This window comes from Canis lupus, chromosome 22 (genome assembly GCF_011100685.1).
Source record: "Canis lupus familiaris isolate Mischka breed German Shepherd chromosome 22, alternate assembly UU_Cfam_GSD_1.0, whole genome shotgun sequence".
In the NCBI taxonomy this organism is placed as follows: Eukaryota; Metazoa; Chordata; class Mammalia; order Carnivora; family Canidae; genus Canis; species Canis lupus.
This window is the reverse complement of record NC_049243.1, coordinates 25276206-25295206: the sequence shown is the minus strand read 5'-3', so window position 1 is coordinate 25295206 and position 19001 is coordinate 25276206. Positions and strand designations below refer to the sequence as shown.

At 33.3% G+C, this 19001-nt stretch overlaps 1 long non-coding RNA gene across 1 annotated transcript; it reads right to left on the bottom strand.

The window, feature by feature from the left end:
* Positions 1-1325: 1325 nt before the first annotated feature.
* LOC119865135 lies at positions 1326-5992 on the bottom strand. Its single transcript, XR_005376024.1, has 3 exons — positions 5957-5992; positions 4663-4712; positions 1326-1444 (listed from the first exon to the last, which is right to left on the bottom strand). It is a non-coding gene; the product is annotated as an uncharacterized LOC119865135 (long non-coding RNA).
* Positions 5993-19001: the final 13009 nt, after the last annotated feature.

Sequence of the window (19001 nt, the reverse complement as noted above, 5' to 3'; positions counted from 1 at the left end):
AATTACAAATCATGTATCTGTTAGAAATATATTCTGGATGTAAGTCTTTTATTGTTATGCTTAATACTCCAGTATCTTGATTACTGTAGATTTTAAGCTTTATAAGAGTATTGTAAGTCCTCAAACTTTATTCATCTTTTAAGAAGATGAATAAATGAGCAATGGCTGTCTTTGGTCCTTTGCACTTTCATAACAATTTTAAGATCAGCTTGTCAACTTCTACATAAGTCTTGTTGGAAACTTGATAGATATGACACTAAGTTTGTAGTAAACTTGGGAGACAGTTGTCATCTTGATTAGACAGTCTTCCAACTCATGAACGTAGCAGGTCTCTCCATTTTTAAAAGATCTTCTTTATCTTAACAATGTTTTGTTGTGTTCAAGGTACATGTCTTGTACTTTTGTTATTTTATTCCCAAGTATTTTATTTTTGGATGCTATTAAAAACTGTTTTCTTGATTTATGTTCATATTATTATTTGCTGATATAAAGATATTTTATCTATAGATACATGAGTAGCTAAGAAGCACATGAAAAATGCTCAACCTCATTATCATTAGGGAAATGCAAATTAAAACTAGAGTGAAATACCATTACATACCTAATAAAATGGCTATCATTGAGAACTAATGGTAACAGGTGTTGAAGATGGGAAGAAACAGATGGGAATATACAATAGTTTAGCCACTCTGGAAAATACTTTGGCCTTTTCTGAAAAAGGTAAACATATTGTATCGTAACATGCAATTTAAGAATTCCTCTCCTACATATATATTCAGGAGAAAGAAAACTTTGTCCACACAGATTCTGGAACATGCTGCTTCTTGCAGCATTATTCTTAATAGCCCAAACCAAGAAATAGTCTAAATGTCCATCAACTGATAAATGGATAAGCATAATGTAGTATGTTACTAGAAATGCTAAACACATGGATGAACTTCAAAGATATTTTAAGTACAGAAGATGCTAAAAGATAATGAATTATTCCACTCAATATGAAAATTCTTAGAGAAAGCAAATTTCCAGAGAATGAAAGCAAATTATTTGCCTACGACTGGGAGTGGGCAGGGTGATTGACTGCAAATGACAAAGTGAACTTTTTGATAAGAAGGGAATAGTGTATTACTAGATTGTGGTTATGGAACTATAACTTACTAGATACCATTGACCCATCCACTTAGATGGGGTAATTTTATGGGTTGTGAAAGGTGTTAAAATATATTTCTTATAATAATTTAAATATGATTTCTAATATTCTTTTGAAAATACTCATATACTTTGATGTTCTTGCTAAACTTTTCTGCTGGTTGAGCTACACAAACAATAGGGGATATCAAACAAAAGAGCAACAGACTACCTGAAGCAGTTTGATTTTCATCGACTCCTCTCCGGTCTGATGGCTGTTTTTCTGGTGATTCCCACATGCACATGATTTTGGAATCAGCTGGGGAAATGAGCAGAATTTATAATCAGGTTTTGATCCCATTCCTGGGATTTTTCTCTCTAAATTTTCAGCAGCTCTGCTGATTCATGAATGTGTCCTCTGCCACCTAAATCTAGCAGAATTTTGAGTTTTCACTTATAAGATCTGATAAAACAAGAGCACCTGCAGACCCAAAAAGCCATAAACCTAAAATTCTTACATATCATAATCTGTTTTATTTAAAAAGCACTGCTGCCTGCATAAACACTTTCTCATACTTTCAAGTAGGTCTTTTTGTTTATTTGTTTTTAATACTTTGTATTTCTAGGGGATAGCTCTTTCTTCTAAATTGATAAAGCTTGTTTGAGACCTACTACTTTGAAGCTATAAAATTGTTTCCATTACATACCATGGAAACTCAAATGGCCTGGATATGACTGGAGATTGTGTGAAAATGTTTTGCTTGAATTGTATGAAAAGAACATTGTGAGAAAGATGATATTTCTAGTGTAAGTGTGGTTTGAGATAGAGAAGAAGTTTTAAATCTTCACTCAGTAAAAGGGAATCTAATTTCTCATTTGTCTGTCTATATATTTTGCATCCTTTACTAGAAAACATTGGGAATTTTGTATAGATTTTTATGCTTCCATTGAAAGCAATAAGAAGCTTATGTTAGCTTGTCAAAAAGGAATTTATTGAAAAGAAATTAGGAACATGTGGAATAGATGGAAAGGCTGGTTACAGTAGGTCTGAATATGAAAAGGCTCCAGAGAGCCTCCAGAGGGCTAGGAATAAGGAAGTAAGAAACTGCTCATGAGTCAAGGTGTGAACGCTGGGAGAATGAATCACAGCTGCCTTGGCTTTGCCTTTGTCACTCACTCCAGATTGGAGTATGAAGGACCCAACTGGCCAAGCTCAGATCATGGGTTCACTCTGGCCTTAATGGGAATTGGACAGCCTTACTTAGATTGCTTTCATTATTCTCAAATGGACATTTGTGTTTAATTTGTCCTAGTCTACACAGAAGGTAGAAGAGGCACCCAAAGAGAAGTTGTGATTCCAAAACACGATGGATACCCACCCAGTCCATACATTTAATATATTTTCTCTCTCCACCATTACAATGAATTTATAAGCTCTATCTTGTTCAACTTTCAACTCCCAGTATACAGGCAGTGTCTGATACATAGTTAGCACATGTTTACTGACTGACTTACCGTCATCCTATTAAATAGAAATCCCTCAAATGGAATGAGAAAATTTTTATTCATAAATCTTAAAACAGAGAAAATAATTTATGATATCTTGGCTTACAGTTTTATTTTAGTATGATTAAAACAATCTAAATAATGAGTAAATTCTGCCATCATAGAGTTCCTTCACTTAATTTTTAATGTTTTAATAATTGAGAAAGAGTAACATTATAAATTGACTGGGAAAGCAGAAAATGAAGTCACGCTTGCCTGTAACAGATGGTAGAAACAAACTCATCATTGTTATCATTTCATCATTTCTCATCAAATCCATTATTGATTCTAACACTTGTATTTACACCATGTTTCCCAAGATAGAAGGAAAAATGCTTTGTTTATTACTCAAGGGGAGAGAGAAATGCCTTTGATGATCTTTACATATAAAGAATGGGATTTGATTACTTATAGTTACAGATACTTGCTATTCACATAATATATGTGGAGACAGAGTGAACCAAATCTTGAAACAGGCTGTAGGTAAAACAGGCAGCACAGTGAACACAAGAGGTAGAAGTATGGAAATTGATCCCTCTTACAAAAACAAGTTGGAGTATCTAGAAAAAGGTTCAGTTGTGCTGTTATTTTACTTAGCTCAGAGCAGTACTGGAGTTTGCATCTTACTTTACTGAAGTCTTCCCTTGCTAATAGAAGACACAAACCATTGAAAAATTCTAAAAAAGGAAGAGGATTTGTAATGTATTAATCTCTTAAGCTGATAACCTGTTTCTGAAGACCTGTGCCCTGTAAGAATTACCACCTTCATATCAGTGGCATTTAAAATCAGTCTCTTTCCTCTCTGAGTTTTGTTATACCCCAAGTCATTTTGTGCTTACATATCCTTCGGGTCATTCTTTGCAACATGAATCAGAAATTCACATGTTAGCCATGTTAGCATCAACACACCTAAAATGAGTTTTCCTACTTTTAGCTGCTAGCGTGAAATCCTCAGTAACAGCTGTCAACCCCATGTGAATCATGTAAATGACACACTGACACCTCATTATGGAATAGACTTTATGACAACTCTTGAATCCTTTACAAACAAGTAGTTCCTCTTATGAATTCAGAACTACTCCTATATCTGAGAATGTTGGCCTTGTTCTTTAAAACAGAAACAGGGAGAAGAAAATAAAAGAACAAATGTCAAAAAATTGTCAGCCCTTTTGACTCAGACCAGAATAGAGTCGGGATGGAAAAGAAACTGATGAGAGGATAAAAAAGGATTTAAGGAGAATTTTTTTCCTTTGTGGGGGAGGGTATCTGCGTGTATACATGTGTCTGAGTTTACTTTTTTAAACTTTTAAAAAATTTCATAGAAAAGTTTGAATTAATTTTACTCTTCTGCTCATTTTATCTCACAAGGTTTGTTCCTTTTAGAAAGGTGAAATGGATAGGAAATCTAATTGGACAGGTGAGGAATAGGATTCAATATATCCAATCAGAGGGAAGTGTGAGGCATGGTGGGCAAGAGATATAAAATTTTATCTTAGAAATAGTAATTTTTTTCAGAAATATAATTCTTACATCATAAACATCCTGTGATTCCAAATAAATGATAACACTTTCCATTTGTGAAAAAATCAGTACTCTTTTCATAATTCACTTTGTCTCATGTGCCATTTTACAACAGGGTAGGTTAAGCAGGATATCATTAACCAGAGCTGCAGGAGAGGCAACGGTGATTCTGGAAAGTGAGTTAACTTGATTTGTAGAACATCGTTACATAGGGACAGAATCAGATATGGAATACCTCCCCTCTTACTGATTTCTGGTCCAGGGCATTTAATTCAGTTCAATGAATCATACCTCCTGAGTAGTAATTATTTGAATATTAGGGGAGCTGGGAAGCTAAACTCCTTTATATGTTATTTTCTTGCACAATAGAAGCACACACAGGTAAAAGTACAGATCCACATCTGGTGGCCTGCAGAGTCCTTGAACCTGGGGATTAACACGGAAATGCACCACCAAATATGGCAATCTTACCTTGTGGTGGAAAATACTGCTTTTTCTTTAGTTGGAACAGGTGAAAGGCACTAAAGAAATCAGGTTAATGGTATTAATTACAATGATCATAGAAGTAAAAACAGGAGTTATGTCTTTTTTTTTTTTACCCAGTTTTTATTTTTTATTGGTGTTCAATTTACTAACATACAGAATAACCCCCAGTGCCCGTCACCCATTCACTCCCACCCCCCGCCCTCCTCCCCTTCCAACACCCCTAGTTCGTTTCCCAGAGTTAGCAGTCTTTACGTTCTGTCTCCCTTTCTGATATTTCCCACACATTTCTTCCCCCTTCCCTTATATTACTCAGCTATTAGAAATGACAAATACCCACCATTTGCTTCAACGTGGATGGAACTGGAGGGTATTATGCTGAGTGAAGTAAGCCAGTCGGAGAAGGAGTTATGTCTTAATTGGGTTCCACATGTTTCGTTAAATTTCAAATTCATAATGGAAAATCATTGTTGACCTACATTTAAGAGCCTAGCACTTTACTATGTGTCAGAGGGGGCAAAAAAAGTCTTTTTGGTAGAATATTTCATTATTTTTGAATTCCTCAAGATCCATGTTAGGAAATTATAAATTATCTATGAGTCTTTGATATTATAATTTGGTAAGATGAATCTTGGGGCTTAACATTGTATTTGTTCCAAATATTATGGATAAATTTAAAGCATTTTTTACCATTGAACAGAACTTTTTTTCTCATGATGTGCAGTCTGATAGGTGCTATGAAAAACTGAAGTTCATCGTTCAATAATTTTGTAAAAAAGAAAGTAAAACAATGTTGTTGCCATGAAGTTGAACAAAGGAAAACAGACATTATAACTTTAGTGCTTATTCAAGTAATGTACAGTATAATTTTTATGAATCCCCAAGTGTGGAATATAAAATACAGTATTTCTGTTTGCAAGCAGTTGTTACCCAGAAAGTAGAATGTCACATGAAACTCTTGCCTTGGCACACCCTAAACAAATTAAATTTGTAATTTGTATGATTGTAACTTTAAACAAAAAACTTAAGTTTCCTGATTTTTCATTAGTAAAAATAGGTGAATGTGTACCATTTTGAGGGGAATTATAATTTATTAACCTACAAATAAGTAATTCCATAGATCTCTGTGTTATAGACCATATCACTGAACTATTATTTCAGAAAACATATATTTTAAGCCCTGAAATATTTAATAATCTAGGAACCAAAGTTATTAGGCACATGCCATGTAGTTTCATTTAATTATGCACATGTAAAAAATATAAGGCAATCATATGCTCACCTCATGAAACAGAAATATTGTTACTTGTCGTGCTAAGGGAAAAGAAGATGTGGGGTTTGAACATATATATGACTGACATGAAAATTAAGACACTTTTCATTATACCACATAGAACTTCTAAAATGAAGTGCCTGTCATAATGGAGTGCGCCCATAATGCAGTAGGAATTTTATTTACACTATGGCTGTTTGTTGTCTCTTTAGCTGACCTTATGAAATTCTTGAAGTAAAGCACTAGATTCTATTGATACTGAATCACCATGTCTCATAAGGGACCTGGGAACATGGTGAGTTTCCTATAAAAACTTGTTCAATGAATGAATGTTTACTCTAAATTTGAAAGCTGCAGAGAAATAATAAAGAAGATAGCAGGAGACCTAGCAAAAGTTGGGAAAATGTCCAGTGGAAATTCTTAAAATTGTGGTGGCCAAATATATTCTAACAGTAACATTGACTAACATTTAATGTTCATATGATTACTTTAGTTTCCAAAGATTTAAACCTGTCCTTTATCTCTCCTATAAATCTTTTAAACATTCTATCACCCTCGTAAATACTATTGTGTGTTATGAAGAGGATTTAAAGAAGGGAGTTTGTTTCTGTCCTTCTGCATAGCGCAGAATGGAGCAAGAGTGAGATCATGTAAGTTTTGTGAACATTTGCAAAAAGTGTGAAGAAGGCTCTTTTTCTTTTAAGAATTTTCTTCATTCCTTGGACTATCATCTGGATTATTGGCCAGCTGCACAGTTTATTGAGGTTTCTTATGATAAGTGAATGTTACAAATTAGAGGCATATGAAATTTTATACAAATTTTACTTTATGACAACATGGATTTGTTTTACATCAGGATTCGCTTTCTTATATGAAATTCAGAAGTTACAGGATTACACCATGCTTATATTTTTTTATAAAGACCTTACACATTTTTCATTAGAGAAATTGATTTCTTGGCAAATTATGTACTACCTTGGTGACTCTGTAGATAGGGGTAACAGAGTATTTTCTCTCCTGGCTGCCATAGGCATAGAGCCAATGATTCTCAGTTCAAAAATAACTTCATTGGAAGCTTCAAAAATCCATGTTATAATTTGAAGAGATGTTATTTTGCTTATTGAAGGGGTTTAGTTTTCATAAGGTTTAAATGTTAAAGTGACATACAAGCATTTAAAGGTAACAGAATAACATATCTCTAAATTCCTATTTAAATTATTTTAAATAATATAATAAGATACAACATATACAGTACTATACTATACAAAATATATTATGTTATAATATTATAAGGGATGAAATCACCTGGTGAGATCACATGCAAAATTTGTTGAGATAAAAATGTCCTTATTCCTTTCCATTGACAGTTACAATGCAACCAAAGTATTTTTTTGCAGATGTGCTCAGATTGCTTTTCTTCCATTTTTAATACTCTTTCCTTCTCTTAAGATAAAAATAAAAATACTTCTTATACTATGTTTTGCATATTCTGAATTCTATCTCTTTCTTCGGAATCCTTGCTAATCAGCCTCTTCCCCTCTTGGTGAATCACTCCTGGTGACCTTATTTTCACCATGTTCCCTTCTATTTTAAGGATTGCATGAAGTTTTTCTCTCTCCTCATTTTGCCAGATTGCCTTTTACATAACCAATAAATTTTATCTGAGATAGCCTTCCTTATGGAAACTTTGCCAAATATCCAGAGATGGTCATATGTCCCCTGGTCTTTATTCTTATGGTTTTCTTTAAAGTTCTTATCAAAGTGACTTAAATAATTGTTCCATCAATATATGCCTCCAACTGTAATCTCTATGAAGGTAAATGTCATGACCAATTTACTCTTCACTCTGTACCACCAAGACTGTTCCTGATATTTGTTGAACAGAAGAATCCTCAATAAATATTTTACATGTCTAGTTTCAGTTAAAGGATCATATATTTACAGTTTTATGGGGATATTCTCAATAATGGGATAATGGAAGTTACAAAAACACATTTGGCAAATAGTAACTAAATGTTTAGTTTTAACATTTAAGACGATTACTTCCTAAACCCTGTGGAACAACATTATTCACATTTTCAAAGATGAATACAATAAGTTTAATAGAATTAAATGACTTTTTAAATATAAAATATATATATTATTTTAATTATATATATTTTTAATGAACTTATATGTCAGATAAAGCTAGGTTTAAATAATTCATTTTCTTATTACAGAGTGATCCAAGTAATGCCGCATGAATTCCCAACCTAGGATAGAAAAGGAAACACTTCTTCACTTAGCCATCTTGGGATGCCCATCTTTAAGCCCAGCCACCATGCAGGGAGAAGCGCAGGTCATGTTGTAGTGGTAAGTAAGAGCCTGCTGAGGTCTCTGGTCACTAATAGAATCAAATAGCAGGTATGAGTGAACAGACCTTTGAGATAACTCAGGCTTCAGCTGCTCTCTGATTACAGAGAAAGTCCTAATAAGAACTATCACTGGAGTCCAACTAACCCACAAATTCTGATAACAAATAATTATAAATGATTACCATTTTTTATTCCAATTGGTTTGGGGATTGTTAACAGCAGATTAATCAAAATTGTAAAAAGACCAGAGAAATAATAGAGATTGTAGTAGAAACAATCTAAACTGAGATAAATAGAAAAATAAAAGAACATCAGTTACCTATAGGGAAATACTAAATGTTGTAATAAAGTCCAAAAAAAAAGAATTTATATTTAAAGAAATAGTGGCCAAACGTTATCAATTTGATTTCAGATTATAAATTCATAAATCTAAGAAGCTCGACAAATCTGAAGCAGAAGGATTATATAATTAAAAATGGAACAAAGCACTCTGCAAATTGTTTACAACACAGTGAAAGACACATTTTAAAAGAGCCAGAGCAAAAGGAAATACCACACACAGAGAAATAAAAAAAAAAAAAAACAATTGCAGTAGGTATGTTATCAGATGACTTTATATATATAAAGATAGTTTTTACAGCAGCAGAAAAAAAAAGCATGCTAATGTAAAATTAAAGTTTCCCTGAAAATATTTAACAAAAATGAAGACAAAATGAAAACTTCTCTAGACAGGAACTGAATAAATTCATCACCAGCAGGCCTATACTTTAGGAAATTGCTTTTTTAATTTTAATTACAATATAGTTAACATACAGTCTTGTATTAATTTCAGGAGTAAAACATAGTAATTCAATACTTCTATGTATTACTCAGTGTTCATCATGGTAAGTGCATTCCTTAATCTCTACCTGTTTCACACATCCCCCCAGCCATCTCTCCTCTGGTAAATATCACTTCTCTATAGTTAAGAGTCTGGGTTTTTTTGCCTCTCCTTTTCCCTTTGCTGATTTGTTTTCTCTCTTAAATTCCACATATGAGTGAAATCATATGGTATTTGTCTTTCTGACTTATTTCACTTAGCATAATAGTCTAGCTCCACCTACATTTTTGCAAGTGGCAAGATTTCATTCTTTTTATGGCTGAATAACATTCATGTGTGTATATACCTCTCCTATTTATTTATTTGTTAGAGAGAGAGAATGAGTGGGGGAGAAGCTAGAGAAGGAGGACAGGGCAAGAAAGAATCTCTCAGGCAGATTCTACCCTCAGCAAGAAGCCCAATTTGGGCTCAGTCTTATAACCCAGAGATCATGACCTGAGCTAAAACCAAGAGTCAGAAACTCAAACAACTGAGCCACCCAGGCACCCCTACCACTTTTTTATCCATTTATCTATCAATGGACACTTCCATAAGTTTGGCTATTTTAAATAATGCTGCAATAAACACAGGGGTACATTTATCCCTTTGGATTAGTTTTTTGTATTTTTGGGGTGTGTATAAATATACAGGAGTGTGATTAGTGGATTGTAGAATAGCTCAGTTTTCAATGTTTGAGGAGCCTCCATACTGCTTTTCTATAGTGGCTGCGCCAGTTTGCATTCCCGCCAACAGCACAGGAGGATTCCTTTTTCTCCACATCTTCACCAACACTTGTTGTTTCTTGTGTTTTTCATTTTATCCATTCTGACAGGGGTGAGGTAATACCTCATACTTTTAATTTGCATCTCCCTAGTGATGAGTGATTTGAGCAATTTCATGCTCTGTTGAATGTCTTCTTTGGAGAAATGTCTTTTCATGTCTTCTGCTCATTTTTATTAGATTATTTTGTTTTGAGGTGTTGAGTTCTAGAAGTTCTTCATATATTTTGAATGCTGACCATTTATCAGATATGTCATTTGCAAATATCTTCTCCCATTCAGTAGGTTGTCTTTTAGTTGATTGTTTCCTTCTCAGTGCAGAAGGCTTTTTTTTTTAATATAGTCCCAATAGTATATTTTTGCTTTTATTTCCCTTGCTTCAAGAAACATATCAAGAAGAATGTCACCATGGCTGATATCAGAGACATTACTGCCTCTGCTTTCTTCTTAGATTTTTATTGTTTCAGGTCTCACATTTAGGTCTTTAAACATTTTTAAAGACCCAAACTTTATTTTTGTGTATGGTAGAAGAAAGTGGTCCAGTGTCATTGCTTTTGCATGGAGCTGTCCAGTTTTCCCAAAACTATTTGTTGAAGAGATTCTCTTTTCCCATTATGTATTCTTGCCTATTTCTTCATCAAAGATTAATTGACCATAAAAATGTGGGTTTATTTCTGGGTTTTCTGTTCTGTTCTCTTCTATGTATCTATTTTTGTGTCAGTATCATACTGTTACTACAGCTTTGTTTTTTTAGTATTTTATTTATTTATTCATGAGAGACACAAGAGAGAGGTAGAAACATAGGGAGAGGGAAAAGGAGGCTCCCTGTGGGGAGAAAAGCTTTGCTTTTCTTTTTCAAGATTCCTTGGGCTATTTGAGGTCTTTTGTGGTTCCATACAAATTTTAGAATTATTCTAGTTATCTGAAAAATGCTGTTTCTATTTTGATAGGGATTGTATTAAATCTATAGATTGTGTAATATAGACATTTTAACAATATTTATTCAAATCCATGAATATGAAATGTGTTTCCATTTGTGTCATCCTCAATGCTTTCATCAGTGTTTTATTGTTTTGAGAATATATGTCTTTAACCTCAAGTTTATATCTAGGTATTATTTTTGGTGCAATTGTAAATAGGATTATTTTCTTCTTTTTCTGTTACTTCATTATTAGTATGTAGAAATGCAACATTTTTCTGCACATTGATTTTGTATCTTGACATTTTACTGAATTCATTTATCAGTTCTAGTAGTTTTTGGTGGAGTCTTTCTGGTTTTCTATAGTGTCATGTCATCTGCACATAGTGAAAATTTTACCTATTCCTTACCAATTGGGTGCTTTTTATTTCTTTTTGTTATCTGATTCTGTGACTACTCTAGGAAATTTAAGTTTGTAAGATAAAGAAGAAAATGATAGTAGGTGGAAATTTTAATGTAAAAGAATAGTATCAGGAATGGTAAATATTTGAGAAATATAAAGGATTTTTCTTATTTTTAAAATCTCTTAAAGATAATTGGCTGTGTGAAGCAAAGATAATTGATCACATATGCAGAAATGATGTATGTAACAGAACAGCATAAGATAGTGAGAAGAGGAAAATTCAGTGTACTATTTTATGGTTCTTAAATAACAGATGATATATCATTATTTGAAGATATATTATAGTAAATTAAAGATTTATTTCAGAAGTCACAGAATAACCACTAAAAATATACAGTAAGGTATGGAACTCATGAAGCTAATGCTCAATTAAGCAACAAAAAAGTGGAAAAAGGAGAGAAGGGAAACAAAAATAGGGCAAATAGAAAACAAAGGACAAGATGGTATATTGAGACCAAACTGTGTCCACAATTCCAATAAATGTAAATGTTGTAAAGTCCCAATTATAAGGAAACAAGTATCAGCTTGACAGTTACATAAGGACTAGGTATAAACTGTTTATGAGAAACTATTTTAAATACAAAGATGCACAATAAAAGAACAGAAAACTACCAGGAAAATAACAATTCACATTTTGAGTAGCTATATTCATATAAGGCAATGTAGACTTCAGTTAAGAAATATTACATTGGATAAAAGGGTCAACTTACCAAAAAATAGCAGTCCTAAATATGGATTCACCTAATAATACAGGTTCAAAATACATGAAATGAAAAATGAATAGACTTAAGAGCAACTTAAGAGTTTTAAGTATTAATATTGTAAAGTTTTAAAGGTGGTCTAAGCATCTACTTTAAGAAACTAGAACAAACATAAAAGCATATTAAATCCATATAAATGGAATGAAGTAAATAACAAGGATTGAACAAAAATCAATAAGATGGAAAATAATGGGAAAAATCAATAATATTGAAGCTAGTTCTCAAAAAAGAAATAGAACTCATAAACCTCTAGCCATGTGGATAAATACAGACAAAAAGGGGAAAAGGAGAGATACCAAGATATATCCTACTAATATTTTAAAAACAGTGAGGTATATCATCTATCAGTAAACTTTACATTTAAATGCTTTGAGGCTCATATACTACCAAAGCTCACTCATGAAGAAATAGATAATCTAAATAGCTCTACATTTAGTAAGTAATACTGCCACTTTCAAATTTTCCCCCAGTACATGGTTCTGCAGATAGACCCTTATACACTCACAGTAGACTGGAAATAACTGAATCTCTTTGTTAATAGAAAGTGTTTCACATAAATCTCTACTCTCAGATATATGTATTTCCTAGTTCTTACTTGTTTGTTCATACTTAAGACATAAATCTGCATTTAATACATTCTTTTTACATGTCAATTTATTTTCTATACTGAAGATTAAAAATAACTTTATTAGTATGATAAAGTATTTCCTTAAGTTAGAAAATGTGCTGTGATCTTGAAATTTCAAACTATGAATCCATGTTTTAAGTGGTATATTTTAAATGGTACAGGTCTAATTAGTATAAAAGGCAGATGGTCATTTGGCAGTACACCAAAGTTATAATTTAAGACTGTTTGAAAAATCCTAGTTTGATCCTTTTCTGCTTTCTGTGGCATATGCTTCTTCTGATGGAAGATCAGAATATGTGATGAAGTGAATGATAAATAAGGACATATGGTATATATCTGTCCATTTTTAATGAAGTCCAAGAGTTTAATAAGTGTGTTTAAATGCTTCAATGAATCTCAAACTTAACAATGTGTTATAGCATTTGATTATTTTTGTCTTTTCATAATTATGGAGTTATTTTAATAATTGGTCTCTTCAGTTAATTTCCAATAAAACTGCTCTATACATTTTTGGAGATTATGAAATAATAATATTTAATATTTAATCTCAAGGACAGTGAAGTTGGAGAGGTCATACATAGTTCACAGTTCATAGTCTGTGCCAGCAAGTAAAACTTTTTTTAGAATGGCATTTAATAATAATTCCTGGGAGTATATCAGTGATTACATAAAATGATGCATGTTAAGGATTTAGTAGGCTGCATTTTGAAAATACTGAACAATTATTATTATTGTTACTATTCTATCAACTATTCTGTCATTTTATTCATGTAATGATGCTAGCTGATTTTCAGGTAGTTGCTATAAATATGTGCTGTATCATTTATACAGACATGCTTACATTTTGTTCAATGTACTAGAGAATTTTCATCTTGTTAGATAGCTGTCTTCAGTTGAAGTATCATCTTTGGCTTGTCGAGAGATCCAGTAGTTCCTATATAGCAGTGACTACTGCAGTTGTTAGGTCAGTATTCTAATCTTCCATATATTCAGCCTGTAGGGAGACCATATGCCGAAATGGCTTTGTTCATGCTTTTTATTTTCTGAGTTTAGTTGACACCCAATGTTACATCAATTTTAGGTTCACAGCAGAGTGATTCAACTTCTCTGTGTTATTCTATGCTCACCACAAGTGCAGCTATCATCTGCCACCATACAAGGCTATTGATTATTTAACACAGATGAGATCAGCAAGAATAGCATGGTGTCTATTATCTGTGTCACAGAACCAGAGGCATAGACAGTTGGTGCCATGAGCGAATGGTTTGATGTGCCACCAAGAAGCCAACCTAGACTGTAGTTAAGTGGTTTTATAAGGGAGGTGAGACTGAAGTTTCTATGCCTTACTAGCTCTATAGAGGTGGATGAGAAACTGCCTCCAGTAAGATGGGGAGCCTCCCATGAGATAGAGAGGTAGATAGGAAATGGCATTTGTGATAGCCTCTTATAAGACTGCCAATTTGACATATTCCTGGGAGAATCAGAGGCCATTCTGCCAAGTAGGTCTTGGGTGATACTGAAGGTGAGATTCACCTATTTCATTTATAGGGAGACATACAAAGTCACCACCATGCCATGGCAGACCATTCACCTACATGTCTATGAATAGTCTTCTCTCTTTTTGTATGGAGCTGACAATAGTTTTTGAAATATTTTCTTTGCTTAAAATCTTCCCCGTGTTCCAGGTTATTTTATCTCCATTGATACCACCACCACCATTGTCATCATCATTGTGTCATCACTACAGAAAACTTACAGGTTCCAGACATACATATCATTACCATTTAATCCTCACAGCAGCCCTACAGAGTTCGTATCTCAATCTAAGATGGGTAATGTTATGTATGTCATACAAATATATGCTAATTCTTTTCATAAAAAATATTTTTTATCAAACTTCTCAGCTTTCATGGAGTATTAACCCTATCTCCAGATGAATTGACTTTAAAACATATGGTTCTGTATTATTTGGGTAAATACCTAAGTTGCGCAATTGCTGGTTCATAGGGTACTTCTATGATTAACTTTTTGAGGAACCTCTATACTGTTTTCCAGAGTGGCTGCACCAGTTTGCATTCCCACCAACAGTGCAGATCCCCACATCCTTGCGAACACCTTTTGTTTCTTGTGGTGTTGACTTTAGCCATTCTGACATGTGTGAGGTGATATATCATTGTAGTTTTAATTTGTATTTACCTGATGATGAGTGATGTGGAGCTCCGTTGTGAACCCTCCACATAAACAAATTGATGAGGGCATAGATCACTTTCATTTATCTGTGTTTTACAAAAACAAAAGTATATACAGATCAGCCTGATTGGCATTCAGTCTACTATTTGTGTGCTAAATAATTTTCTCACATTGTTCAAGACCAACAGAAGCCTTACAAACATTCATTATTTTACTTCTCTTACTACCGTTTTGGATTAATTGTAGTCAGGCTTTATAATATCGACCTATTTTAAAAGCTCTTACCAAAGAACTCTGAAACTCTTTATAATATTATAAATACTGTTGAAAATATTGTTAAATCGTTTTTTTCCATCATCTTTAAATAAGTATACAAGATAAATTTCTGATTTTCACTACAGGTGTTTTGTCCCTTTTTGAGTAACTAGTTTGTTTCTCCTTTTCATAATTCTAAATAATTTAATTCAGACTTTTAAAAATTCCTTAGAGGAATTTCCTGGTTATGTTTTTAGGTATTCTAGGATGAAAAAAAAATCCCTTTCACTAATAAATATGTTGACTTAATCAAGAAAGTTAATATATGTCATTTTTTTCTCCAGTTTTTCACACCTTTGCTATGTGAGATTTAAACTTCCTAGAAAAGAGTATACTATGTTTTGAAAATAAAAATTTACTTCAGTCTTATTTTCTTAATGTCTCAATAATCAATAATTGATTATATTGACCATATTTTCCTTTGCCCTCACTGCTAAAAAGGAGATAGTTTAAGTTATGGCCCCATATTAGGAAATGAGTAAAACTAGAGAGTAATCCTGGTTTCTTATTTCTATTGTTCTTTGCTTTGAATATCTCAAATAATATATTCAACTGCAACTTCCTTTTATGTTCTGTATAAATGCTTTCAATACAGTTTTTCACATTAAAATAGTTGATAATACAATAAATGTTGAACTGATAACCTTGTTCTAGTTATAGAACTATTTCTATTTATTATCATTTCTACTCACCTAAAACTCATAGCAACACAGCAATGGTATATATAGCTTTTTTTTTTAACAGTTTTATTATCTGGAATATTGTGGAATTTGGTTCAATTTTTAGACTGCATAAACTATGTTATTGAGCCTACTATAGAAAAAGTATTTCTTTCTAATTTTTTTTTACATTATAATAAGATTGTGAAACAAGCATGCATTATTAGGCCAATTGAATTCTCTTAAACATTTTCAACTCATACCACAAGTTCACAAAATCTGCCTCAGGCACTAAAAAACTTAAAAGCCAGTCTGATAGTGTTTCTTACAAATATTCTTTGAATTTTATGACTTGTCTCCCACATGAGGCGTAATAGTTTCAATGTTCTAATTAGTACTTGTGTATATTGCTATTACTTTGTCTCTTTAATCACATTATTAAGACTGTTATGGAGATTCCTTATAGAATCACACTTTATAATAGTGTTTCTAATTTGAATATGTCCTTTTTTATGTTGTCTGATTCTGAAACATCATAAACTCTTTTTATGGGTCCTTTGATAGTAGTCACTTTCCTTCTTTATGCTTGATTAGAACATACAGTACTAAGTAATAAAGAAATTTCCTGAAGCTTTAGAGTTTTAGCATCAGGGAACAAAAAAATGAACTTCCTCTCCCTTGTGTCTTTATGCTGGAACAAGGAAAGGTATTTTTAAGCCAATACCATTTTTGCATTCTTTTTTGGGACATATGCAAGGAATTCTTCTGAAGTTATATTTGATTTTTTTAAAGATTTATTTGTTTATTCATGATAGACAGAAAGAGAGAGAGGAGAGAGAGACAGAGACACAGGAGGAGGGAGAAGGAGGCTCCATGCCTGGACCCCGATGCGGAACTCGATCCCAGGACTCCAGGATCGCGCCCTGGGCCAAAGGCAGGTGCCAAACCACTGAGTCACCCAGGGATCCTCTTATTTTTTTTTCATTTAAACCTAATTGCCCGTACCCTGATATCCTTAAGACCCTCCTCTCTAAATGGATTTTTTTTGAGTTAACATGTATCATTTTAAAAAGAAAACCTTTGATTTTTTACATATTGATAAACAATACAGTAGGGAGAGGGAAAGCCTGATGATAGCTTTCTTTTCTTTTTTTTTTTTTTTTTTTAAGATTTTATTTATTGATTGATGAGACAGGCAGAGACATAGGCAGAGGGAGAAGCAGGTTCCCTGCAGGGAGCCTGATAAGGGACTTGATCCCAGGACCCCTGGCATCATGACCTGAGTCAAAGGCAGATGCTCAACCACTGAGCTACACAAGTGCCCTAATGATAGTTTTCTAAAGGCTCCTGAAATGGGACTTCAAGATCATTGATTAGAATAGTCTCTGCCTTTATTTCTATCATTTCCCTTAAAAATAAAAATTAGAGAATTGAAAATGGAAACATTTAGCAAAAACTGTATTAGATAGATGTCTTGGCCTATATGTATTTAGGAGTACTTTCACAAAATCCTTTGCGAATATAGGGAGTTTTAGTCTTAAACTTTCAAATGTTTTGCCAATCACTTGGAACATGTGTCCTATACTATGACATAGACTTATTCTAATTGAAACAGAAACATTTTAAATATTTATTTATTTATTGGAAGGGGTGGGCAGAAGAAGGGCAGAGGGAGAAAGAGAATCCTGATAGGAGTTTCCTCTCCGAGCAAGGAGCCTGACATGGGGTTTGCTCCCTTGAGCCTGAGATCATGACCTGAGCTGAAGTCAAGTCAGTTGCTTAAATGCCTGAGTTCCCTAAGCGCCCCAGATGTAAAAATATTTTAATGACTTACATACATTTTTGTGTTAGTTTAATTTTGACTCTCTAGAACAGAATTGCAGAAATTCTTCTCTACAATTTGCTTAATTCCTTTCTCCATTTTAACCTTGCAAATCCCTTATATTAGAATAATTTCAGTCATAGCTGTGTGCCTCCCATTAACCCAGATACATCTGCAAATTCTATCACCATCATAGTCAAAAGAGATATGCAGATTGATTTTGCTATTCTGTTCTAGAATAGAATTTAGTTCTGTTTTCTCACTGCTTTTTTGCATTGCTTTGGACAAGAGTTTGATATAGGGCTATCAGATTTAATAAACAAAAATTTAGGACATCCAGTTAAATTTGCATTTCAGATAAACAACAGATAATATTTTAGTTATGTTTTATGGAATATTTGGAACACATGTATACTAAAATGTGTATTTGTTGTGTATCTGAAATACAGATTTTACTGGATGTCTATTTAATTCTACCTTGGCGCAGAAAGGGCACAGAACAAGTGTTAACTACTTATGTTCTAAATGTGGAAATGTGTGAGAGTAGAGATAAAGCTGCTGTAAAAGTGCTTTCTAGTTTGCCAAGATAGTTGGATTATACTTGTCACACTATTTCCACTTAGCATATGTAATTTAGAATATAGTCAAAAGTCACTTTAAACTTAAAATTTAAATCTTAAAATACAATTTTTGAAATCTAAGGCACTAGTTTTCATTATATCCATTTAAATCAAAGAGCAGAGAATGATGGTTCTGGTCAATGTCAAAATACTTTTGCATCTTGATATGGGATGCCTGAGTGGCTCAGTCAGCTAAGTGGCTGCCTTTGGCTCAGGTCATGATCCCAGGGTCCTGGGATAGAGCCCCACATAGGGCTCCCTGCTTAGTGGGGAGTCCGCTTGTCTCTCTCCCTCTTCCTCTCCCTCTGTCTCCGCCATCCCCTTCCCCCATTCGTGTTCTCTCCCTCAAATAAATAAATAAACAAATAAAATATTAAAAAATACTTTTTCATCTCAACTGAAGATATACTGAGCCTTAGTTGAGTGAGTTGCTTGGGATGTTATACAAGTGTTTGAAGAATGAGAGAAGTGAGAACCACCAGACAGGGCATAGCTGGAGGGCAATTAAACACAGTTTATCATCAGAAAGCAACTAGGAAAGACAAACCAACCAGTTAGCATCAGTAAAGGCATAGTAAACAATCCAGAACTCCGGTTTGTTAAGTGTGGTTTTATGTCTATTTGCAGAGGTGAGAAAGTCTGACAAAAGCAAATTGGTGATAAAGTGGAGGAGTTAGCATGGCAA